The sequence below is a fragment of the Hemicordylus capensis genome, chromosome 5 (genome assembly GCF_027244095.1).
Source record: "Hemicordylus capensis ecotype Gifberg chromosome 5, rHemCap1.1.pri, whole genome shotgun sequence".
In the NCBI taxonomy this organism is placed as follows: Eukaryota; Metazoa; Chordata; class Lepidosauria; order Squamata; family Cordylidae; genus Hemicordylus; species Hemicordylus capensis.
This window is the reverse complement of record NC_069661.1, coordinates 24,515,754-24,541,749: the sequence shown is the minus strand read 5'-3', so window position 1 is coordinate 24,541,749 and position 25,996 is coordinate 24,515,754. Positions and strand designations below refer to the sequence as shown.

At 43.5% G+C, this 25,996-nt stretch overlaps 1 protein-coding gene across 2 annotated transcripts in view; it reads right to left on the bottom strand.

The window, feature by feature from the left end:
• The window catches only part of CCSER1 (coiled-coil serine rich protein 1), a 1,155,632-nt gene that overhangs the window by 118,775 nt on the left and 1,010,861 nt on the right, over positions 1 to 25,996 (bottom strand). The gene's annotated exons all lie outside the window — the stretch shown is intronic.

Here is a 25,996-nt window from a genome sequence, read left to right as displayed (position 1 = left end):
CTTGTGTGAGTACAGTTCTCCGTCTGTCAATGGAAGTTCCTTCTGTTCCAAGACCAAAAATGGTGGACAGAGTCCTTTGAAACTGGCAGAGCTGGAGAATTAATTCTATTAAAATCAGCAGCATGCTAAATATCTGGTCTAACAGTAGCTGATGCCATTCACCACAGAGTTGTCAAAATAAATGCAATCAAATGCCCACCAAAACAATTACACACACACACACACACACACACACACACACACACACACCGGTGGTAATACCAGGCCACAGAATTTTGACCTAATGTCTGGATAAGAACCATGTGGTAGGGTTTCCTCTATATTGCACCTAAATCGAGATGCTACCCATATATCTATAATATGAAGCTGCTTGACTGACTGACTGACATGAAACTGACCAAACTGACATGAAACTGACTGACCGACCAAACCATGGAAGATAGAAACATGCCATTTTCTCAGATAAGTTCCAAACCTCACCTAGACTACAAAACAACATTAATGTCCTGGAAAATCCAGAAAAATACTCCCATGGAAATGCATGGGGAATGAGATCTGCAGAAAATGAGGGGAAACTCTCCCACTGGAAAGCACGGGAAATGATACCCCCTAGACAAAGAAAAGGACTAGTGTCATGGAAAGATAAAATGTTCATATGCTTGCAAACTTCAAGTGTGTGTGTGTGTGTGTGTGTTCTAATTGGGGCATATCTCAGCTTGGTCTTAGACCTCTAGTCCAAGGTTCCACCTAGTCCAGCATCTTGTTTCCAATAAAGGCCTCAAGCAGGACATGAAAATTGCAGGCCTGCTCCTTTGTTTGTTCCTGGCATCTGGCACTTGAACACAGAGGCTCCATTCATCTTTTATGACTAATAAGTTAGCAGACCTGTCCTCCATGAAATGCCCCTAAATGGGGCTGTCTCTGAAGACTGCTCAGAAGCATCATCTGGTCCAGAATGCTGCTGCAAGGATGCTTGTGGGCGCTAATCCCTGCAGAAGTATTACACCTATCCTGTAGCAACTTCACTGGTTGCCAGTTTCCTCTCTAGGCCAGATTCAAAGTGGTTTTGACCTTAAACGTTCTACACAGCTTGGGACCAGGATACCTTTTGGACTGCATTTGCTCATATGAATCTGCCAGGGCCCTCAGATCAACCAACTGAGCCCTTCCCTTGACCCCAACATTGACACAAATCCGGTTGGTGAGTACCGGGTGCAGGGCTTTCTCAGTAGTGCTCCCCACTGTCTTTGGAATGCCCCCTTTGCTTAGTTTGAACAAGAACTTTAAAACCCTCCTTTTAAAAGAAACTTTTAAAGACTGGCTGTGATTATCATCTCCTTTTCATCCTGACTGCTGCTCTACTTGCATCTGCTCTGTCATTTATTGTGTTTTACTCTTTCATTTTTTTATCTTGGAATTCATTTATTTTTAGGTTTTTACTTTAAGCTGCCCTGAGCAGCAGCATGCTGGAGGGGCTGGATATAAATATTTCAAATCAATCAATCAATCAATCACTGAAGAAAGAAGATGGGGCAGGGACAAGGTGGGGGGGGGGGTGAACTCAAATGCCAACTTCCTGTGAGACATGCAGAGAGTCTTCCCCTCTACTCTTTGTGCTCAGAGGCCAGCAACATTTGCTGCAACGGTTCCACACTGTATGAAAATGGACACATACGAAAATGGACACATATGTATGGACACATTCATTTTGACATTCAAATGAATAGTACAGTCAGAGGTAGAGCCTGATGCAAACTAGGCAAACTAGGCACTCAACTAGGATGCCAGGTGGAGGGGGCACCAGCGGTCTTGGTCACATGCCGTGCCCTTTGGTGGACCTCCTGTCACCAGAGAGGGTGGGTTGTTGTTGGAGTGGGCACTCCCCATCCCTCTCACCTGTAGGCTGCCCACTTGCTCTCCTCACTGCCAACTCCTGCTTCTCCGGGCTGCTTCTGGGCAGTCGGCCTGCCAACGGACATTATACTCACATTGCTATGTTGGGCAGCACTGTCATTATATGAGAGGAGAGCTGGTCTTGTGGTAGCAAGCATGACTTGTCCCCTTAGCTAAGCAGGGTCCAGCCTGGTTGCATATGAAGGGGAGACTTGATGTGTGAGCACTATAAGATATTCCCCTCAGGGAACAGAGCCACTCTGGGAAGAGCAGAAGGTTCCACGTTCCCTCCCTGGCTTCTCCAAGATAGGGCTGAGAGAGATTCTTGCCTGCAACCCTGGAGAAGCTGCTGCCAGTCTGTGAAGACAATACTGAGCAAGATGGACCTATGGTCCGACTCAGTATATGGCAGCTTCCTATGTTCCTATGTTCCTATAATGCGCCATGTCAGGTGGGTTGCCAAGAAGCAGCCTGAAGCAGCAGCAGGAGGTGGCAAGGAGAGCAAGTGGGTGACTGGGTGGGCAATGGAGATTGCCCGCCTGACAAGAGGCAAAAAAGGCAGGGGTGCCAAAGCCAGACTTCACCTGTGGTGCCGCCAATCCTTAGGCCAGCACTGGCCTAATGCTGTGTTGCCGCTCTACCCGGAGATGAGAGCTGGTCTTGTGGTAGCAAGCATGACTTGCACCTCTAGCTAAGCAGGGTCCATCCTGGTTGCCTTTGAAAGGGAGACCACATGTGAGCACTGTAAGATATTCCCCTCATGGGATACAGCCACTCTGGGAAGATCAGAAGGCTTCAAGTTCCCGCTCTGGCTTCAAGTTCCCTCCCAGGCAACTCCAAGATAGGGCTGAGAGAGATTTCTTCCTGCAACCTTGGAGAAGCCCCTGCCAGTCTGGGTAGACGATACTGCGCTAGATGGACCAATGGTCTGACTCAGTACACGGCAGCTTCCTATGTACCCAAATTAAATAAGTCTGTCAGGGGCTAATGGCCCACCCACTTATGTTGCATAAAACAAGATGCTGGAGGGGAAATTGCGCAATGAATCTTTGCCTGCTGAACAAGAGTGGAGCCTAGTCAGCATTTATGCCATGCCTAGAAATAAAGGGGGAACTGTATGGTTAGAACTACAGCTCTAGCTAAGAACAGGCTGCTGGCTAAATATCTGTTCATCATCCCCTCCTCTTATCTAGCAGCTTTCACCTAAGAGTCTTAAACTGGAAGCTGCCTGCCTTCTACAGTCAGACCATTGGTCCATCTAGCTCAGTACTGTCTACATTAACTGGCAGTGGTTTCATGCAGGAGTCTTTCCCAGCCCTACGTGGAGATGCCAGGGATTTAACCTGAGACCTTCTGCATGCAAAGTAGATGCTCTACATCTGAGCTATGGCCCCATCTTTAAATGCATTACTAAAAGCAGTGGATATGTCTCTTTTCCAACAGAAGTTCTGCCCAACGAGAAAGCCCACGTGCTAAGTGATTTAATTAGACTATGTCTGCAGCTCTGTGCTGAGGCCTCAAATAGTGCTATGAACTGAATGTCTGTTTTATTGATATGTTTGCACAGCTTTGTAATTAGGCAATAACTAATAAGTTGAGGAGAATACCCATTTAAGATCTTTTAACCCATTTAAGATCTGCCAGAGGGCAGAAAGCCTCTGTACTTGAGAGGAAAGAAATTTGTGTGGTTTCTTCTTTTCTTTACTAGTCCATTTTAGTAATTGCAACATAAATGCAGTACATACACAAAGAAGAACAGAGACAAAGCCATTGTCAGCTGGCTTTCACTGCAGAACAGCATGATGAAATAAACTGTGGAACTGTTCAAGCAACAGCATATCAGCATCCAGCATCCAATAACAATATACATTCTATAAGAATGTAGAAACATTAAAATGATAGAAAAGAAAACACTGTGCTCGATCATTATAAGGGCTTTTCTCCTCTGCTTGTGAGTTTAAAAGCAAAATTATAGACAAAATGAAGATTTGCAGTGTCACATTTAAGCAATAAACATATATCCAAGCATAGGATATAACACAGGCACTTCTTAAGACACAATGAGCAGCACCCAGAGTAATTCTGCCCTCGCATTAGAATGTTGCCCACACACAACAATTTCCCCTTCCATCTGCTGCCCCTGAAACCCACCCCCCCATATGTCCCTGAGGGCTATCAGACCCTACAGGACCTACATTGCAGCACAAGAGGAAATCAGGAAAAATAATTGCATACAGGTGACATTTGCACCATTAGTCTTGATGCTTCTAAGTGTCTCCAGTTTAACTTGCAGTAGCCAGAGTTGTGTACAATCAGATATTCAGCACAGACAAACTGTTTGAGCAGAGCCACGGAAAATCAGTCCAACCATTTTCAGAAACATCCTCTACTGCAACCTCAATCTTAGCACACCAAAACTACTTACATTCATCTGTAATTTGATGGTCTGAATGGTAAAAGCTGCGATAGTCTTGCTTATTCCATTTTATATATATAGAAATACATGAGTAGCAAGTTGAGAGGTATAAGACAACCCTTTACTACAATAATTATTGGTCGGTATAATGACAGCAAAGATGTATGGGGTTTTGATTAAGAGTTCCTAGAAATGATAGTGCAAGTCACCAGTGATGAGAGCGCAGAAGGCAATGGAGGCCAGAAGGCTGGCAGGCCAGCCTCAGCACAAGATGCCAAGTGGGGTGTCGCTGCCCACAGGGACTCACAGGCGCTCACAAGTGTAAGCAGTAACCAGGTAATGATTTTAAAGGTACCTCCTGCTGCCCCTCACCGCCCACCCTAGCACCACCCTCATGGAGGCGGAACACTCAAAAGGTTCCAACTCAGAAAAGAGTCAGGCCCTTCGTTTGAAAGGTGCTCTGTTTTGAGCACGAAACACTGAAAATGGCCCATTTTGAGTTGTAAGGTTTCAAGCTTGAAATGTCCTGCACATCCTAATTCAGACATTATGTTGTATGTGTGTAAAAGTCTGCATACTTATATATGTTTTTCGATAAATGACTGTACCTGCTGCATTCAATTAAAAAGTGAACCTGGATACCGGTCCATCAAATGCCCGATAGGAAGTGGACTGCTGTATCTGTGTTCAACTTGAGATACGGCCACCCAGGGATGGGTCATCCAGGGACAGACCTCCTCTGTTGTTGCCCCGAGACTTTGGAACGCGCTTCCCGCAGGAATAAGAGTCTCCCAGTCTCTAGCGGCTTTTTAAAAGTGTCTGAAGACTTACCTTTTCACCCAGGCTTTTTAACTTTTTAAATTTTAGATTGTTATTGATTTGTTTTAAATTGTTTTTAGCATTTAATTGATTTTAATGTTTTATTTAGTGTTTTGTTGTTGTGAACTGCCCTGAGACCGCCCTGAGACCGTTGTTGTGAACCACCCTGAAATAAATAGATAGATAGATAGATAGATAGATAGATAGATAGATAGATAGATAGATAGAACATAACATGTGAATAACTGTATATGTGTACAGATTTGTACATTTTACACTGTACACTTGAATGAGTTTTGGACAAAAAATGTGAAAAGGGCTTCTGTGTACAGCGTACACAGGTATAGTGTACACAGGTACAGTTATTCACATATTTTATTGAACACAGGTACAGCAGTACACTTCCTATCTATAACATCCATTTGAGGGAACTGTAACCAGCTTCACTTTTAAAATGAACAATCATTAACACAAAAACATGTACAGATATCTTAATTAGGGTTGTGCATGGATCATTTTCTGTGCTTCGATCCAAATTCAAATCAAATTTGAACCGGACCCTGGGTTCACAAACCAGTTCAGTCGAACCAACCAGCTGGGCCAGTAGGTTTGATGAACCAACTAGAAATGGTTCAAAGGAGTTCACCCATAGGGAATAATGGGGAATTCATTATTCATGGTACATTTCAAACACAGTCCAGAAAAGAATCACTAACCCAGAAGAATCCACTGCCCACCACAGCACCTGCCTATGCTGCAGTAGCATCATCACTGGCACAAGTTTTGGTCTCTCTCACACACAATTATCTCCTTACTTCTTGCCACAGAATATAGCCACCCATAAGCTCAACTTCAGCCAAATTTTTGAAAGAGTAGTACACCTTGCAAATGCAGAATCAAACTGCAGAGCAGACCAGTCACCAGAGCAGCAAGTGAAGCACAAGGCCAGACATGGATCTCACAGCATTCACCAAGAAATATTACACACACACACACACACACACACACAGAGAGAGAGAGAGAGAGAGAGAGAGAGAGAGAGAGAGAGAGAGAGAGAGAGAGAGAGAGATGCCACTGTGTCCATTTCTTGCTATCTCACAAACAAAACAAACCGCAACTCAAGCAAGGCAGTGTCTGCCTCGGCTTTAAATACAGTTTGAAACTCCCTCCTTTATGCTCCTGCTTCCATTGCCACACACACACACCCCGCCAAGCCAAAGGGGAAGAGTTGCCTTATATAACACTTGATTTTGAATTATAACAAGCCAATCAAAGGCGAAAGGAGAATGCAAGCCAATCAGAAGGCAGTGGCAGAAAACCAACCAGTAAGGGAAAAACAAGACAATTGCCCTCCAAAATGGTGCCCAGGGCTGCCCGCCATAGCTGCTTGAACCATCAAACTGGTTTGGTTTGAACAAACGGGTTCTATTCAGGTTGATCTTGGACCAGCCCCCTTTCCTGAAGGGCAGTGTGGTTCACAATTGAACTGCTCAAATCAGCCCAGTTAATGGAGGATCGGTTCACAATTGAACCATTCTGCACATCCCTAATCTTAATGCAGGTACAGTATATTGTCTGAATAGAGCTTATAAGTGCATGGTCCAGGACTGTGCAAGATCCTTGACCATGCACACAGTATCTACAGATATACCATTTTTGTCTGGATATGGAGTGGACTGTATAGTCCAGTCCACATACTACTACAATCCTGCTCCCTCCAGTACACATGTACAGTACACACTTATGATTATGTAAAGAGTGCTTAGGTCACTGATGGCTTTACCTCCAGGGAGTGACAAGTTCCATTTGATTTAACTGATAAATATACTGAATAATAAGCAACAACATTCCAGTTAGTAAGTGCAGTTTTCTTTTAGCATTATGTGGAGACAGATGGCAAGTAGAACTCCTATGAAAAAGTTAATATGCCCCATACAGTGCTGGGGGATGCCTGATCCACAGGGATTAATTCTGTCCCCCATGCTATTTAACATCTACATGAAACCTGTGGGAGGGGTCATCCGTGGATGTGGGCTGCCAGGCCATCATATGCTGATGACATCCAGCTCTAGCTATCTTTTAAGTAAGCAGACACCAGGGAGGCAGTAGATGCTCTGAACCGGGGCTTGGAGGCTGTCCTGGACTGGATGGGGGCAAACAAACTGAAACAATCCAGATAAGACAGAAGTGCTCTGGATTGGTAGAACTGATCATCTGAGTAATGAGGTAAATCTGGTCTTGGACAGCATCAGTGAGGTAAATCTGGTCTTGGACAGGGTCACCCGCCCACAGAAAGACAAAGTCCGCAGCTTGGGAGTGCTTCTAGACCTGACATTGTCCTTGGAGATGTAAGTTTTGGGTGGTATAAAAATATGTAAAATAAAAATATAATAATAAAAGTGGCGGCGGTGTACAGAAGTGCCTTTTATCAGCTGTGACTGGTACGCCAGCTGTGACTCTACTTGGAGAAGTCAGACCTGACCTCAGTCACTCATGCTTTGGTAACATCTAGATTGGACTACTGCAACGCGCTCTTCGTGGGGTTTGGAAGCTTCAGCTGGTCCAGAATGCTGCTACAAGGATGTTCGTGGGTGCAAGTTGCTTCATGAGTGTCAGACCCATCCTGCAGCAGCTTTACTGGTCAGTTCTGGGCTAGATTCAAGGTGCTGGTCTTGACCTTTAAAGCTTGGGGCCGGGGTACCTGTCGGACCGCATTCACCCATATGAACCTTGTGCTCATCATCTCAGACCTGCCACTATCAGAGATCCGGTTGGTGGAGACTAAACACAGGGCCTTTTTGGTTGTGGACCCTCAGCTTTGGAATGCCCTCCCTGAAGAGCTTCGCCATGCTCCCTCCCTCACATCTTTTTAAAGAGGCTTTTTAATACTCCATCTTTGGTTATATCTGGTAAGTTATTCCACAACTGGTTCCACCCCTCACTATGTGGCTCCACCCATCACCTGCCCTGCTTAGCAGCCCCCACCCCCTCTCCCCTGCCGCCAAAGTCCTAGGAACCACCAGCCATCATTGTAGCCTACATTATCCCAAGCTAGCAGTTATTTCCCTCTCTGGAAGTATAAAATAATTTAAAGCCGTGTTGGTGCAATCAACACAGAGAAGATTTCATGTTTTATATGCCCTTACGAATGATGCATATGGTCATAGATATGAGGCCTTAATAGTTTCAACATTTCCACATTAAAAAACACCTGCCAACAGAACAAATTACTAATCGCTTGGACACAGTGTGCACTGATGGAATGAATACCTGCTGCAAAGGATAAATAATCAAAAGATAGAACTGGCTAGTATGATAATCTCCCAAATGCCTCTCTTTGTTCCTACCTCTCTGCTAAATGTTGCACAGTAGCAATATTTATATTGCTATACCCTCAATAAATAAAATGGGTTAAAGTCCGTGTTTGGTTTTTAAAAGTCAACAAGATCACCCAAGAGACTGGTGAGGCTGGGATTTGGATTTTGTTTTCCCCTCGCTTTATTACCTAGCAGATGGAGTGGCAAATGTGCGACATACGGCTAAAGCTATCTTATATGCCAGTTTGTTTAAACAGATTGCCTTCGTCATTTGACCACTGTTCGGAAGGCAATTGAAAACCACAGGCTCTGAGCGTTCACATAATGAATATTTTTAAAATGCAAATATGGAGCATTTCTCACCCTTCAAATGTACTGTCAAGAGTTACCTTTGAACAAACACACATGTACACACAAGAGTAGCACCATCACTTGATGACAACCCAAGCTGGAACTCTGAGATGCATCTTGTCAAACATCCAACGTCTGGGCCTGGGCTTCTTACATGAACTGAAGACCAGTCAAGGAAGGATGGAAGAGCAGCACAGAACCCTCATCAGACACTTAATAGCTAGGAAACACTCTTTGGAGGTTTTAAATATGTCTGTTAAAATTTTGTTTTAAATAAAGACTGACTGTTGCATTGAGATTTCCTTTGGAAAGATAAGCTACCTTTGTGAGGCTATCACAAATAGATCTCAGTTTCTGCATGCTATATAAAAACAGCCCTGCTGGATCAGGCCCATGGCCTATCTAGTCCAGCATCCTGTTTCACACAGTGGCCCACTAGATGCCTCTGAGAAGCCCACAGGCAAGAAGTGAAGGCATGCCATCTCTCCTGCTATTGCTCCCCTGCAACTGGTATTTAGAGGTATCTTCCCTCTAAAGCTGTAGGTGGTCTATAACCATTGGGCTAGTAGCCCTTGATAGACTTGTCCTCCATGGATTTATCTAAGCCTTTCTTAAAGCCATCCAGGCTGCTGGCTGTCACCACATCTTGTGGCAGAGAATTCCATAAGTTAATTATGTATTTTGTGAGAAGTATTTCATTTTGTCGGTCTTAAGCTTCCTGGCAATCAGTTTCATGGGATGACCCCTGATTTTAGTGTTATGAGAACGGGGGGGGGGGGGGGGGGTAGTCTCTATCCACTTTGTCCCAACCATGCATAATGTTATACACCTCTATCATGTCTCCCCTCAGCTGTCTTTCCCCCCCTAAACTAAAAAGCCCCAGGTGTTGGAGCCTTGTTGTTCCCAGTCTTTACATGATGTTGTTCCCTGTCTTTGTATGAGACTGATTCATTTGTATGGTGATGTGTGTACTTGGACTTTGCATGCATAACTATCATACCAGTAGAGCATGCAGCTGCTCAAACATTTGGAGAATCTGGCTTCCAACAGCCATACTGTTCCAAGCCGTGAGGAGGAATGTATAATTACTGTGTACTAAAATGGCTATAATATAGACAGAATAATATTACTAATGCAACTAGTGATGACTTGCAATACTGCTGTGCCATCTCTGGCTCATCTTGCCATGTCTCTTCCATGCCTTCCACCCCATACATGCTAGACACACAGTCAGAAACCATGTAAGTTGCTCCATGTGTTCTTCAGCTCTTTGTACACATGGACTACATGCCTATAAGTTATTCATGTATAGGTTATTGCCACGCAAATGGGGGACGATGACAGCAAATTGTTTTCATATTGCCTAGACAAGAGTATAATGGCTGACATGCTCCGCAGTCTTATGAGGGCAGAGCAAGTGCTCTCTCCCCACAAGGAGAGACTTACCTAACAGTGCACAAGGTTTGCCCTGCAGCACTGGATGCAGACTTATTCCTGGATGTAAAAAGGGCTTCTGTGGGGTGGAGAGAGAAGCAAAATACCACCTCTTCCTCCCCACCCATCCAGCTCTGCGAGCCAAACCTGACGCACTGTTAGTTAAGTAATTTCTTATGAGGTTGGACTCTTAAGTTAGTTAAGTAATTCCTTGTGAGGTTGTGCCCCAAACTTACAGCACTGAACTACAGCAGAGCACTGGAAAGACAAAATGGCAGTGATCATCATGGCTCTGAACAACCCCAGAAAATATGGATTTGAAAGTAAAATGTGTTTGTAGGCGGGATTTTGCACCACACAACCTCCAGTTTTGCCCCAGATTTCTGCTAACTGATACTTTGGCTCAGTTTTATATTTCAGTGCTTGAGTGGTATACATGCTCTTAAGTGGACTTAAAAATACCAGTGGCGTATCACAATCTGATCAAGAAATAGTTGTATATATAGAGAGAGTGATAATATCACATTGCCTCTTGAAGTATATACAGAAGCCAGTTGCTCCCACGGTGCATCTGGTAAGTAGAGACTTTGACTTTAGGCCACAGCTATAATATATACTCCCAACAGGATAGTGACGGATGGGGTTAAGGAGAAACTATTAATAAGCTCCATGGGGAGCTTTTAACTGCAGCAACCTAATGCCCTGCAATTGTAGAACTTTACATGAGGAAAGATTCAGCTTTACTAGATGCCTATAGTAATTCTTTCTTTGATGCGCGTCTCTTAGCAATGTTAACAGCAGTTATACATTTGCATCAAGCAAGCAGCATATGCTGAACCCTTAGGGACTTTCAAAGGTGAGTGAGGCTCTGAGCATTTTCAAGGCAAGCTATGTAGAATTCACACTCAGATGATTCTCGGCTAAGCATAATGCAATCTTGTGTCAAATGCGTTTTACTGGGCTGAAGCAAGGGACTTGCACAATTTCTCTGAAGCATCGTTAAGCCATGAATGCATCCAATTAAGAGAATTACAACCTAGAGAAGCATGATGGGTTATTTTATTTTACATATTCTGTTTGGGGGTTATAGGATTACTATTGGGATGCCCTGCTTAATGCAGCTACAATCAAGCTTTTCTATCCCAGGGCGGTTTACAAAAATTAAGAAACATACAATAAAAATAACAATTAAAAGTATTAAGCTAAAAATATGAAACAAATCTGATTTAAAATATATAGAATACAAAGATAAAAACTATACCCGGGTAAAACACTCAGAAGCAGCAATAGAAACAATCATGTAAAGGCCTGGATAAAAAGCCAAGATTTAACAAGCTTTCTAAAAACTGTGATGGAGTCCGAGGAGTGAATGACCACTGAGAGAGCATTCCAAAGTCTGGGGGCAGCAACAGAGAAGGTCCTGTCCCATGTTCACAACAACCATGCCCCCCTCATTGTCAGCACCCGGAGCAGAGCCGCCTCAGATGACCTCGTCAAGAGAGCAGCAACCCTTGGGAGCAGGCAGTCCCTCAGGTATCCCGAGCCCAAACCATTAAGGGCTTTAAAGGTCAAAACCATCACCTTGAATTGGCAGCCAGTGCAACTCTTTCAAAATGGGTGTGATGTGCTCCATATAAAACCCTAGCTGCCGCATTTTGCAATAGCCGCAGTTTCCGGATATTCTTCAAGGGCAGCCCCACATAGAGCACGTTACAGTAATCCAGCCGTGACGTGACTAAGGCATGGGTAACTGTGGCCAGATCTGCCTTCTCGAGAAAGGGACGCAGCTGGCGCACTAGCTGAAGCCGTGCAAAGGCACCCCTGGCCACTGTCTCTACCTGAACTTCCAAAAGCAGAGCCAGGTCCAGTAATACCCCCCAAGCTGTGTACTTCCTCCTTCAAGGGGAGTACAACCCCAACTAGAACAGGTAGAATCACCTCATCCTGATTGGCTCTCCTAGTGACCAGCATAACCTCCGTCTTGTCCAGTTGTTGGCCTACAACTCCCATAATCCCTGGCTATTGGCCACTGAGCTAGGGGATTATGGGAGTTGTAGTCCAAAAATAGCTGGGAGGTGAAAGTTGAGCAGGTCTGGTGTAGACAATGCTGAGCTAGATGGACCAGTGGTCTGACTTGGTATATGGCAGCTTCTTATGTTCTTAAAATACTTAGAGAATAATAATAATTCATGAATCTAGGATGGTGGCAAATCTATGTCTGGGCTGATCAGGGGGGAAGTCTACAACCCCCCCTTTTTTTTAAATGTTAGGGTGAGTTCTCATAACATGATAAAATAAAAAACTTGAGTTCCCAGAGTTTGGCGACAAGCCCAACTTCCCTTGGGGGTGGCAGGGAGCTGACATTGGCTGTGTCCTCTGAACTCACCAGTGTAGTCTGTCAGCCCTACTTATGGTTCCAGAACCAAAATCTGTAAGTGACAACTCTTGCTTACAGATGTAGGTTGCAGAACCATAAGTAGGGCTAATGGAGCTGACATTGGTGGATCCAGATGACATGGCTAATGTTGGCTTCCTGCTCCCCCTGCTCCCGCACTGGAAGTCAGGCTTGCCTGGGAATCAGAGTTTTGGCTTTTATCATGTCCTGTGAACCTGCCCTATGTGGATGTCATTTTGGTATGGAGGATTATTCAATAATATAAGCTTCCAGTCTGAAGTACCACACCCCAAATACCAGTGAACCCTCAAAGTCAAATACAGCACAGTGTGAGGTTCTTCCCATTCTGTCTGCCCCCTTCCTTGGACGCTTGAACCAAGTACCTATGTTGGTGTAAAGTTAGGACCAGACTAGGACTATTTGGGTAGGCTAGTTGGTGCCATACACATGCATATCACTGGATACACCAAAGATATTTCTATTACAGGAGAAGGCTAGAAATAGCTTCTAACTATATTGATGGGCTGCTGGATAGCTGGGGTTTTGTCACAGATTCAAGAGAAAAGTGACTCAATTTAAGCTTTTATTTACTTAATAATGAAATCTGGTAAAAGATTGATTTTGAAGACAAAAAGAAAGTTGTCATAATAGCCTGAGCAGCTCTGGTGTGTTAAGTAGCGCATTATGTCAAGTGTGTGAGACTACAATGACCTGCCACTGCAGAGCGATCGCTGCGGAAGGAGCTATTATGGTTACTTGACAATCTATATTGTCCATAGGAACAATGTTAGCAGTAATGGTACTAATGGTACTAATTTTGAAACATGCTGTTTTGTATCATTAGCTCCAGAAATGCTGTTTATTTCTCTGGACTCAATGTAGCATAGAACATTATTTTGTAAGTACCTTTCCTTAGCTTTCTTAGCTTAGCGTTTAGTGACAGATATGTTATTTGCTTCAGCCAACACTCTGAGGATAGCCAGCATTACTGTGGAGTGGAGGAAGAGACTCCCTTGAGAGAAAACAGTTGAACAGAAATTTCCTTTGGAAAATTAAATGGACTGTTCATCTTGTTGCAATATTTTGTTTGAGAATTTGAAGCCTGTGGGATGTGATGGGCACTGTTCTTCGATCACCCAGAGAGTCCCCAGCAAAAAATTTTAAAACAACATTTGGAGGCAGAAGTACTTGCCACTGGCTGATATAAAGAGAGTTGGTCTTGTGGTAGCAAGCATAAATCGTCCCCTTTGCTAAGAAGGGCCCATCCTGGTTTGCATTTGAATGGGAGACTACATGTGAGCACTATCAAATACTTCCCTTAGGGGATGGGGTCACTCTGGGAAGTGCACCTGCATACTTGCATGCAGAAGGTTCCAAGTTCCTTCCTTGGCATCTCCAAGACAGGGCTGAGAGAGGCTCCTGTCTGCAGCCTTGGAGAAGTCACTGCCAGTCTGTTTAAGCAATACTGAGCTAGATGAACCAATGATCTGAATCAGTATAAGGCAGCTTCTTATGTTCTGATCATGACTGGCACAGCATGTGTTCTTCTAACATCAATGTGCCTGCAGGCATAGCCCCTGCACTAGTTTCGAAAGGACCAGTGCTCTTGTGCAAGAAGGTAAATACTTCAGAGCTTCCCCACGCTCTGCACTCCAGAAGTACTCTGTTAGAGTGGAAGCACATTGCTGACTTTCAAGAACACCCATACTTTGGAAGTGCAGGGACTAGCACTATGAGTGCTGTGATGTTAAAAGTGGGCATGATGCAGTAGTGAAGATGTCAGCCATTGTTTTATGAGTACTCCAAGGAAAGAAATCAGTTTAAAACACACACACACACACACACACACACACACACACACGAAATATTATGGGATTTTCAGTGCTGGCTAAGCATATCATTTCTCTTTTAGATTTGCTTGGGGTAGTGCACAGAACAGTGAAAATCTCGAAGCTTTCATTATGGATGGTGTTTGACCTGTAGACTAACATTGCACACTCTGAAAAATATTTTGCATGTGCCACGGGGAGGTGTAATTTTTGCTGACACCCCCCCTTACTTTCTATAGGCCTCTGTGCCTTTCAGAAATTTGTCTCTAGTGGCCCTACCACCTTTGGAGACAAGTTTTGGGAGTTAGAGGGAATTGGCAAAAGTCACCCCTTGCTTGTTATGCTGTGCAGAGACATCGGGAACTACAGTTCCCCCACCACTATCCCCATGGGCTAGGAAGACCTATGGTTTACAGATGCCCTCATGCACTTTCTGATGTCCCTGTGCACTTTCTCCCCATGCAACTTCTCAACATCCCCACATGCTTTCCCAAGTGGCCCCATAGGCTCAAATTCCAGCAGAAGAGGCCTCCTCAGCACCTGGAATGTGAAGAATTGCATGGAGATGGACCTACTAGGAGCAGCTAGTATTCATCAGGATCAAAGCGTCCAATGCATGCCCCTACATGTTATATTTCTGAATTTCCCAATGGCATCTGGTTGGCTACTATGGGAAACAAGATGCTGGACTAAATGGGCCATTTTTCTCATCCAGCAAGGCTGTTCTTGCTGATTCTGGGGAACTATTGTAAGAAACAGTGAAATGGATCTATGCACTATGCATATACATGTGAAAAACACTCGTTGACAAACATGGGATGGTTGTTTAATATGTGTCAAACACTGCTATAGCTATCAAGAGGTTTAATAACACAACCCCAAGAAAAGACTCGGGTTTGGGGGTTATTTTTTAGCAAATTAATCTTGAAGCTATCCAAAAAGCAGGCTGTTATCACTGAGAATCTTGCTCCCACCCCTTAGCAAAATCTGAAATGGTGTTCTTGGTTATAAAGCTATTTTCATAAACTCACATGTGAAGAGGATTTCAGGAGAATTGCCTAATTTGAACTCTTGACTTCATAAGAAAAGAAACCTGATGTTCCTTTAGAAGAACTGGTTTCCTTCCAAAATTTAATACATAAGAGTTCTTATTTATTGAGACAAGTTTTGAGAACTTCCTGTTTTATTTTCCACAAACCAGCATCAATTTTCAATGTTCAAAAATACTGGCATCTTTTGAAAGGACTGGCTGTCTTTTCCCTTGAGTAACTCCAGTTTTAGAAAAGTTGCCTGACAAGTCTGTTAGCGCTATGAGAAGGACTGAATGTTTCTATGTAAAACTCCCGCAGATTTCAAACTTCTGAAAAGTACAAAGCCTGCTGTTCATTTACCATCCACTGAAATAAAATTAACCGGGGGGGGGGGAGTTAATTTAACATTATAATGGCTAAATTTTATTGTCAAATATATTAACTTGTTAAGACTCGTTAAATATTACAGAAGAAAGGTAAGAACTTTGTGATTTAAAAGATGAAGTAGCATAATTACAATTGTTAGCTGTGCCAAAAAATACTAGGACCATATGATTAATGTATTATGTTGAAATGAAATTCACAATAATCCAAAAGTTCAGTTATATGTTCAAAACAGCAAACTTCATAGATATATTTATGAGATAGTCCTGATTGTTCAGAACAGTCTTTAATCAAGATGTGACATTTGGGCTGTAACCTATGCATACTTACTTGGAAGTAAGTCACACTTCTAAGTAAAGATGCATAGACTTGTGTTGGACATGATAAAGGTAGACTCTGTTATAATGCCTCCAAACCCTCACCAAGTATCATTTGCTCCCTTTCCCAATGCCTCACTTCTCCAGTCCAAATCCCGTTAGGATTAACCATGGTGCAGCATACATCAGCAATGATTATTTTCGATGAAGCATCAACAAACACATGTCCTTGCTGTCAAGCAGATCTAAAACCAAGATGTTCTCCAGAATCCTGTTACTGCTACGTGGCAAATGATGAGCTAAATCCACTAAGTGATTTGTTTTATAAACCCTGGTTAACAGATGAAGCTTGGTTGCATTAACTGTGCTTATGGTCAGAGACCTCACCAGGGGTGGATTTTATCTACAGGCAAAGTGGTCAGCGGTCACCTTAAATTTCTCAGTCAGCCATGTTGTCTCTGCCTCCATTCTGTGTTCCTACTGCCTGCTCTGTTGTACCGAGCTGCTCTTGCCTGCAGCTGGAGGTGGGCAACGGTAGCAAAGAACAAATGAAAAGCCCCAGATATTTTCAAATATTAATATTAATAAGGCAGGAGCCAATAAGCATGCTCACTTTTGTTTGTGCAAAACGGACGGTCCTAGGACTGCCCTATAAACCAATCAGAGAGGGACTAGGCTGATTGACTACTGAGATATAAAACAGGGGATCACGGATAACAAGTACAAGAAATGCAAAGTGAAACCCGTGAACAACCTTGAACAGTAGGCAAAGCGAAAAATGCAGAGTCACAATACAGGGTACAACAATACTCCAAGTGTAATCACAACCTGCAACAGACATCCATAATACAAATGCAAGTAAATACAAACAATGTGGGCTAGTGAAAACTCCACAGACTCAAAGATGTCATTCTTGACAAAAGTTACTGAGATGCTAGTGGTGCCAAATAGCTGATGTGATGCTAGCGGTGCCAGTTTGCTTGAAGTAAATCCTCATGGATAAGAGGTAATCATCCTGACCAGGAACTTTGAAACTTCGAATTAGAACTGAATACAATAGGTCTCCCTGGAGGTGGAAAACCCTCCTTGTGTATCTTCGGAAGAATGTAAAAAACAGGCACCCTAGGGTAGAGATTTAATAAACCTTTCACTAAGTTGTTGGAAATAATCCCTAAAACTAGTGCTTCATTGAGGACCATTCTGACAAGAAACATAATCCTGGAGGTGGGGTCATAAGAGATGGGGCAATAACTGTCTCTCTCCATTAATAATCTTCTAATCTGACACATTTTGGACAAGGAGGATTATTTGTTATGCAGAGAGCTTAGCAGGTTTCTCTCTGAATTGTGGCCAGGATGGACACCCAGGCTAAGTGGTAGACACCCAAGGTGGTCAGGGAGTGGCACCTTATCTCTTAAACATGATTGAGGGAAAGGATTTGGAGTATTTGGTCTCAAGCACCCCTTAGTCATATATGACCTCTTCTTGAAAAAATCCAATTTACATTTAGTAAACACAGGAAGGAAAGAGGGACTGAGCCCACTGGTTATTCCCCTGACACTTATGTGCCAGTTGGCCACACTCCCAAAGCCGACATGTTTTCATGAGAAAGGGGTCATGCCTACATATTAATGGGAGCAAGAATTTTGTTTATCCAGGATTCCTGCTCTTAAGATATACACAGGTGTCAATCGCTTTCTTATGAAAGCCGTACATGTGGCTGTATATGTGTCTGCAATAGCAGGCATAGCATGATCCCCCTTCCCACATTTCCCCTTCCCCATATTTACTGAGAACGGGGAAGATTTCATGAGAAAAAGGCTTAGGATGGGGATGGGGCCATAGCTCAGTGGTAGAACATTTACTTTGCATACACAATGTCCCAGGCTCACTCCCTGGCATCTCCAGGTAGGGCTGGGAAAAGCTCCTGCCTAAAAACTTAGAGAACTGCTGCCAGTCTGTATAGGTAATAGACAGCTAGTGGACCAATGGTCTGCCTTGGAATAAGGCAGCTTCTTATGTTCCTAAGATCTCACATGTGAAAGAGATTTCAGCCAATTACATTTTGCTGATTTCACCCCCTGTGATATCTGCTACTTTGGTATAAAGAGTTCAGCATGTGGTTACTTAAAGCAATTTGTGTATCCATTCTATTTATTTCATTTATTTATTTTTCCTATTATGTAGCTTAGGAAAGGCCAAGCATGAAATTGGAGCCGCAAAGCGAGTCAGAATTTATTGATATGAAACTGCACTGAGAGCTCAATAGGTGTGCAGCAAAGCAAGAAGGGTAAAGGGGGCTGAATAATTCATTGAACCTTTAAGCATCAACAAATACCACTTACAGTGAGGAATGCCTACTTTGCAACAGTAGATGTGAAGAGTGCACATAAAAGAGAATCGATGTTTCATGAACATGTTAGGAGAACATTATAATAAACAAGGCACAGGAGGTTCTTGTAAGTAATTCTGAAGGAAAACACAATAAGCAGGTTATTTAGAAAAGAATGGGGATCTTGTTTTAACAGCATTCTGTCTCCAGAGCCTCAAATTTAACATGGCTAAGAGCATAAGAATAGCCCTGCTGGATCAGGCCCAAAGCCCTTCTATTCCAGCATCCTGTTTCACCAGATGACTCTGAGAAGCCCATAAGCAAGCGGTAAGGGCGCTTCACTGTGACGTGCGCGCGCGCGCAATGCACTCCTGCGAGGTTTTCAAAGTAACGTCGGGGAAGGGGTGGCAGGGAGGTATCCTGCCGCCCCAATTACTCGTATGTTTATGGCGCCAGAGAGGGAAAGCGGCGGGAGGGGTAAGTAAACCCACCCGCCGCTCTTAAAGAGACCCCCCCACCCCAGTGCCAGACCGCAGTTGGCGGTTCTGTGCACACCCCTAGTTTCCAGCTGTGCTCTCTGCCTTGTGACACGCTGTTGCTGTGAAGTCAGTGGGGGTTGCCTGCACAGCTCATCTTCTAGTCTGTCCGTCGCTGTCTCTGCTGTCTCAGACTGCTGTGCCTGCTCTAACTGCTGTGCCTGCTCTGAAACATCAGCCAGACCTTCCTCAGCCATCTCTTGGGAACTGGCAGCTGGGCTCTGCCCCTCAGGCACCCCTGCATCGGCTGAAAGGCTGTCAGCTTCCCCTTCCTCCTTGCTATCTGAGATCAAGGGTGTGACAATCAGTCAGTGAGCGAGATGCTTCTATCACACCCCTGAAGGTCTTATCCACATACCTCTCTGACTCTCTGAGCTTCTCCAGATCAGCCACCTTGGCTTCGAAGGAACAAACTTGTTCCCTGAGAGGTAGGAGCTCCTTGCTCAGAGCATACACCCATGACTTCTGCCCATCAAACAAATAGTTATACATGCAACACCCTCTGCAATACAATGGGAAGTTCCCACTCCCCTGCTGCTTTTCTACCTTCATGACTTGTTTTGTTGGCTTTTTAGAATATTTGGAGATTCTTTCTTTGACAATTAGGTCTTGGCTGAAGTTGGCAGCTATTCAACAGCTAAGCTATTTAAACTTTATCTCCCAAGACTATCCTGTAAAAAAGGAAGCAGTACTTAACTGCTCATCCCGCTCAGCTCCATGTGATCAAGAGGGGCCCCTTTCAAGCTCTCCCACACACTTCCCCACAAAACTCCCATGTTACCTGTTTGCTAATTCCTGTTCACTAAATTCTGGTTGCTAAATTCCCTGGCTGCCTTCTTTGAGAGCAGGTTTCAAAGGGAGTCAACTGGGCTCAACAGGAATGTGGCTCCTCTCACCAGGTGTGACTCACCTCTGCCCTAGCTGGTTTCTCCCACTCTCTCTCTCCAGGCCAAAGAGAACCTAAAACTGAAAGCCACACAGCCACCAAAACAAGCAAAAAACAGGGGGGAGGGGAAACAAGCCCTGGCAAACACACACACACACACACCTCCCCTAAAGAGACACCAGCCCCTCAAAATCTCACCTTCTTAAGAAAAATCCTTCTCAGGTCTGCTTCTCCTCTTTCCAGAGTTTCCTTTAAACTGCTTAAAACTTTGCTGAAACTTTAAAACTTAATTTTTTCCATAAGTATAAAACTTTAAAACAAAGTTTTCCATAAGTTTTAATGGAAGAGCAAGTTGGAGGAAAATGTAATGTGATGTGGGTGGGGGGAAGACCGCAGTATCTAATAGCTGCAGTAAGATAGAAATATTAATAGAAACTTACTGTAGATTACACAATCTCAGAAGCCCATGTGTCTTATGGCTTGGGCCTGCAGCAGTCTAGTTTCCTTCCAAGCACAGCTGCTAGATTTCTGAAATTCCTTTGGGGCAGACATTTGTCATGCTTTCCCCTTACCTTAAAGGTGTTTTATAAAGCAATGGATCAAGCTCAAGCAAAACTGGCAGAGTAGTTACTGAGCTGTTCAAAACCATACTCAGAAAAAGTATCTCAAAAGTCTCATTTGAGCATGCACAGTCGGTATCTAGAGGGAGTAGAAGGTGAAATTGCAGGAATAACAATAATAATAATAACCATATTAATAATGATAATAATGATATGATGATGGTGGTTATAATGATAATAATAATAATATGATAATAGCAGGAATAATAATAAGAAAATAAGGAAGAGCTGTACTGTATAGCCCCAAAGATTCATCTAATCCAGGGGTAGGCAACCTTGGTTTTCCAGGTGTTGTTGAACTACAACTCCCATCATTTGGGAGTTGTAATCAACAATTGTGGCTAGGGATGTTGGGAGTTGTAGCTTAACAACAGTTGGAGAGTCAAGGTTGCCTACCTCAATCTAATCCAAGATTTTGTTTTCCCAAGAAATGCTTCTGGGAAACGCCCAAGCAGAGTGGGCATGAGGGCAACATCCTCCACTAAGCAGCTGGTTTTGAGAGAGAGCTACATTTCCACCATCCCGGGGGGGGGGGGGTTTGTGTGTTTTTTTAGCTGAGTGAAAATATTGTATTTCTTTTCAAACATGTATTTGTTAAATTAAACTGATATTTCAGCTCAGATCATTGTTATGGCCTCTCAGACACTGGCTGACAGTCAGAGCAATGAATCACTTGCAGAAGGTCTTTACACTAGGTGCAAAGCTGTAAAGCTGTTGTGCTAGCAAATAGCACTAAGTCTGGACTCTGGAGCTTGAACTCCAGGCTTGTGCTGTGCAACAGCAGCATGCCTCATTTATTTCTCTGGGAACCTTGTGAAAAAGCTCTATTGCACATGACTTTTAGTACAATTAAACCATCCTCTTGTGCTATTGCAACAGTGCTCGTCCTGCATTCCGTTCCTTGCTCTGGATGTCAACCAATATTTTAAACTAAGTACACACATCTAAAAGAGGTAGTACAACTGAACCCTTTCTCCCAGATTCTCTGTGCCCAGAGGTGCATCTAGGTAATTTTGGAGCCTGGACCTAAAGGCCTTTTGGTACCCCCCCCCCCACCTGCCACCACCAGATACGCTGCAATGCACTTTTTTTAAAACACCAGAACATGCTCAGGGGGAGCTGGAAACTCTTTAATTTTAGAAGATATTCTGAACAAGATACTTCCCACTGACTTGCAGAGATACACCACATTTTGCATGTTCGGCATTTGGAGGCCCCCTCCACCCAGGTCTACCGGGTTCTCTGCCCGGAAGTCCAGTCCAAAGAGCACCACTGTCTGTGCCAATGTCCCTGCTGCAAGCCTGAGTATTCCAATGAGAAATGTTGTTCTCTAGATAGTCAAACAATCCAGTTGTGAAAATGTTCAGACTCTTAGCAATTGGACAGGGAATGGTTGGCTAGCAGTGCTATCCTAAACACATTTATTCAGAAGCAAATCCCATTGAGCTCCTTAGTAAGTGTTCTTGGGATTGCACTGCAAGTTCCTACAGAATGGTGCAGAGATTTGGTGTTCACCATTCCCCCCTCCCAGAATCCCCCCCCTTTTTTTTTGCATGATGCTGCATATGACACAGCATTACTCAGAGGAGGATTCTAGAATTCTGTGGGGAAATGCCACAGTCAGTGGCTGCCAAAAAGGGTGGCCCCAGCCCCAAATTCCAAACAACCAGAGAAAACCCACCAAAATATCCTCTCATTTTTGCCACTTCTAAATGAAGGGGCAACAATGGGGTGGGATTTTCCCTCTGCTTTATGCACAACACATATTTTTAAAAAGTCATATCAAACATATCCAATGTATCTTCAGGGGCTAATGCGTCTTATTCTGTCTTATTCTGTCTTACATGCCTCTGACTACCAGTTGCAAGGGAGAAACTGCAGGAGAGGGGCTCTCAGAGGCACCTGGTGGGCCACTGTGGGAAAAAGTGCTGGACTAGATAGACCTTGAGCTGGATCCAACAAGGATCCTCTTATGTTCTTATGCTGAGAGCAATAGCTACACCAGTTAACTTGGAGACTGTCCTGTTGATTTCAGATATTTTCCCAGTGATCAAATTATTGGGGCAAAAGGTGGGGGCTCCTAATAAAATCCATAAACTTCACCACCACCCCAACTATTTTAGCCAAATAATGGTCCCTATTATAGCAGGGATCTCAAACTGCGCCCCAACCCCTCGCAGTTGTTGGTGTACAAAATCATCATCCCTGGCTATTGGCCATTGTGACAGGGAATGATGGGAGTTATAGTCCAACCACAGCTAGACGGCTGCTGTTTGAGAGCCCTGGACTATAGTCAATAGCTAAGGGAGTCATCACAAAAAATAAGTGTGCCAGGTCTCCTCTGGCCTTTTTGTAATTCAAGGAATTGATTTATCTAATATAACATAATGAGGACAGAACAAATAGAAGTTTCTGGAGTCATCTGGGCTTCACTAGATTAGATATGTCTGATCCAGGCCAGTATTGGCAGAACTCACTCTAATTTTAATTTTGATCTTCTGCAATGCCACAAGTGATGTTGCCTTTAAAATACTGAATCTGTTGTAACTAAAACTGTATAACATTTGGAATCATCCTCATATAACAAGTAACTTCAAATCTTCTGCGCCTTTCTTTCAGTTAACTGTAGTTTTTCTTTGAGACCTACTTTCCGGTTCACTCTCCACCTGCATCTCCCTTTAATGAGTCACCCAAACTTTCTTTGACTATCCTTCTTTAAGAATGTAACAGTATAGTTCCCATGTAGATGTCAAGTAAGGGAAATGATCAAAAGAAGACCACAGAAAGATACAGACTCAGAAAGAAAGGCCATAGAAAGATGCATTTTAAAAACCAAATTTTACAGAACAGATTTATGTCAATACTTATGCCAACGCTGAATTTTGAGAAGCCATTGGTTTAGTTGGTTTTAGATGTATAAATATTCTGCATCAAGTGAACCTGAATCCTGAAGCCAGTGTTCCGAAACAGGGATTTCCAGATGTTGATGACTACAACCCCCAGCATCCATGGCTGTAATGGCCTTTAGCCACAATATCTGGGAATCCCTGTTACATGGAACAGTGTTTGTAGCCTTCGCAAATTAAATTATTATCTTAACTATATAAAATATTTATACCACTTTTCAACAAAAACAACAACCCAGTTCTCAAAGTGGTTTACATAGCAAAAGATATGTGAAGTTGTACATAGTACCCCATGATCCTCTTGGCCAGGGAAGTAAGATGATGCTCAAAAACCATTCTTATGCTATTAGAGACCTTATGCTACTTGCAGACCTTCTCATTTCCCTTTGTCACATCCATGGGGGGAAGACACCCAGTCCTTGGGCTGTAGTAAGCTCAGTGGTAAAGCATCTGCTTTGCATGCAGAATGCCCCAGGTCCAATCCCTGGCATCTTGAGGCAGGGAGAAATGCCTGCCTAAAACCTTGGAAAGCCAATTCCGGACACTGTGGACAATACTGAGCTAGATAGACCAATGGTCTGACTCAGTATAAGGCAACTTCCTATGTTTCTATGTCCGTTCCTATGCCCCTCTAGTTTCCAGCGGAACTGCTTTCAGCTTGCCTTTGGCTCACCTGCCTCTAAGGTCCTTGCTTGCCCTTGACATCTGGACCTAACATACTGGAAACTTATTAAGACAACCGCCCCTTTGGCTTCTGAGATTTACCATACATATGATATTTTCAAGTAGAGATGGGCAAGCTCTCTGAAGCATACCTCATATCAACTTGGAATTTTTAAGAGTTGTTCCAGGGTGAAAACAACAAGAAGATAACTCAGATCATTTTTCCACACCTATTTCAGAGTTGGGAAAAATACCCTCCCCCTTTCTGCACCAGGAGTTACTTTCTTAAATACCACAAGCCAAAGCCATTAAGGGTTTTAGAGGTAAAAACCAGCAAATTCATCGAGGACAGGTCTATTAGTGGCTACAGGCCATCTCCAGCCTCAGATGCAAGATGCCTCTAAATATCAGTGGCAAGGGAGCAACAGGAAGAGAGAGGGCATGCCCTCACCTCTTGTTTGTGGGCTTCTCAGAGGCATCTGGTGGGCCACTGTGTGAAAACAGGATGCTGGACTGCCTTGGGCCTGATCCAGGTGGGCTGTTCCTATGTTCACTTTGTATTTGGTCTGGAAACATATTGGTAGCCATTGAAAATCTTTTAAAACAGGATATGCACATGATCAGGTTGCCCTGGAGACCAAACTGTCTGCTTCATTCTGCACCAACTGCAGCTTCTGGACAACGTACAAAAGCAGTCCAGTGCACAGCACGTTGCAGTAGCCATGCCTGGAAGTTACCAAGATATGCACCACTGTTTTTGAGTCATTTATCTGGATAAATGGACTCAGTTGGCATATCAGTTGAAGCTGATAAAATGCACTCCAGGCCACTGTCACAACCTGAGACACCAGGGAGAGGTTCAGATCCAGGAACACTCCCAAATTACATACCTGTTTAAAGTAGCACCATGGAGGGATAAGGATGGACCAGAGAACATGAGGAAGGGAGATTAACTTTTGGGTCACACACCCAACAAAATGACTTCCCAAAATTTCTATTTGTCTTGGGAGGGAAGCTGCCATTAGCACCAATAAAAATAGTTTCAGGGTACAATTTTCATCAGAATTGCAATATGGGTGGAAAGGGTTTAGAGAAACATCCGCTCATGCTGTGGTTCCAATGGTGATCCAGTAAGTTTAAAAAAAAAAAGTAAAAGGAATGCAATCCCAAACAACACATTTAATATAACATGTAGTGTGGACCTGAGCTTACAAGGAAACTGAACACTTTCCTCAGTACCACACTGGGTGCCTTTTCTGCACTTCCACAGAACTGTGAAATTTTAAAACTTGTTTTAATAGCTATTTTATTCTATTGTATTATTGTTATGTACTTTAATTTGTAACTTTTAAATATTTTAAATTTTGTACAGTGCCTAGAGGTGTACATATCAGGCGGTATAGAAATATAATGAATAAATGAATGAATGAATGAATGAATTGTGGCAAACCCACAGTCCTACATATTCCCCCTTTCAAACATCCCCCTATAAAAATGCTAAAGAAAATCAAAAGTATCAGAACTAGGAATGCTCAGAGACCTGATAGCAAATTTTGCAGTATACTTAAGGAAATTTCTCCAGGCTCTGTCATACTGGGATCTTGCCACTCATGCATCACATGGCAACAGGGTTGCCAACTGGGGACTTTTATAGAGGGCATGCAGCAATTTTGGGGACCAAATGATTTTTTTGCATGTGGCATCTAAAGTTCTGGGGAGCAGCTGGAACATTTTGTTCAGACAGAACACTTGGCCCCCATGAGCAGCCTCTCTTGCTCTATCTCCTTCCCCTTCCAACTGACCATCCATCCAATGGGGAAGCCAGAGAGAAGGTCCTGCTTCAGTGGCAGGTTGCAGAGCCACATGA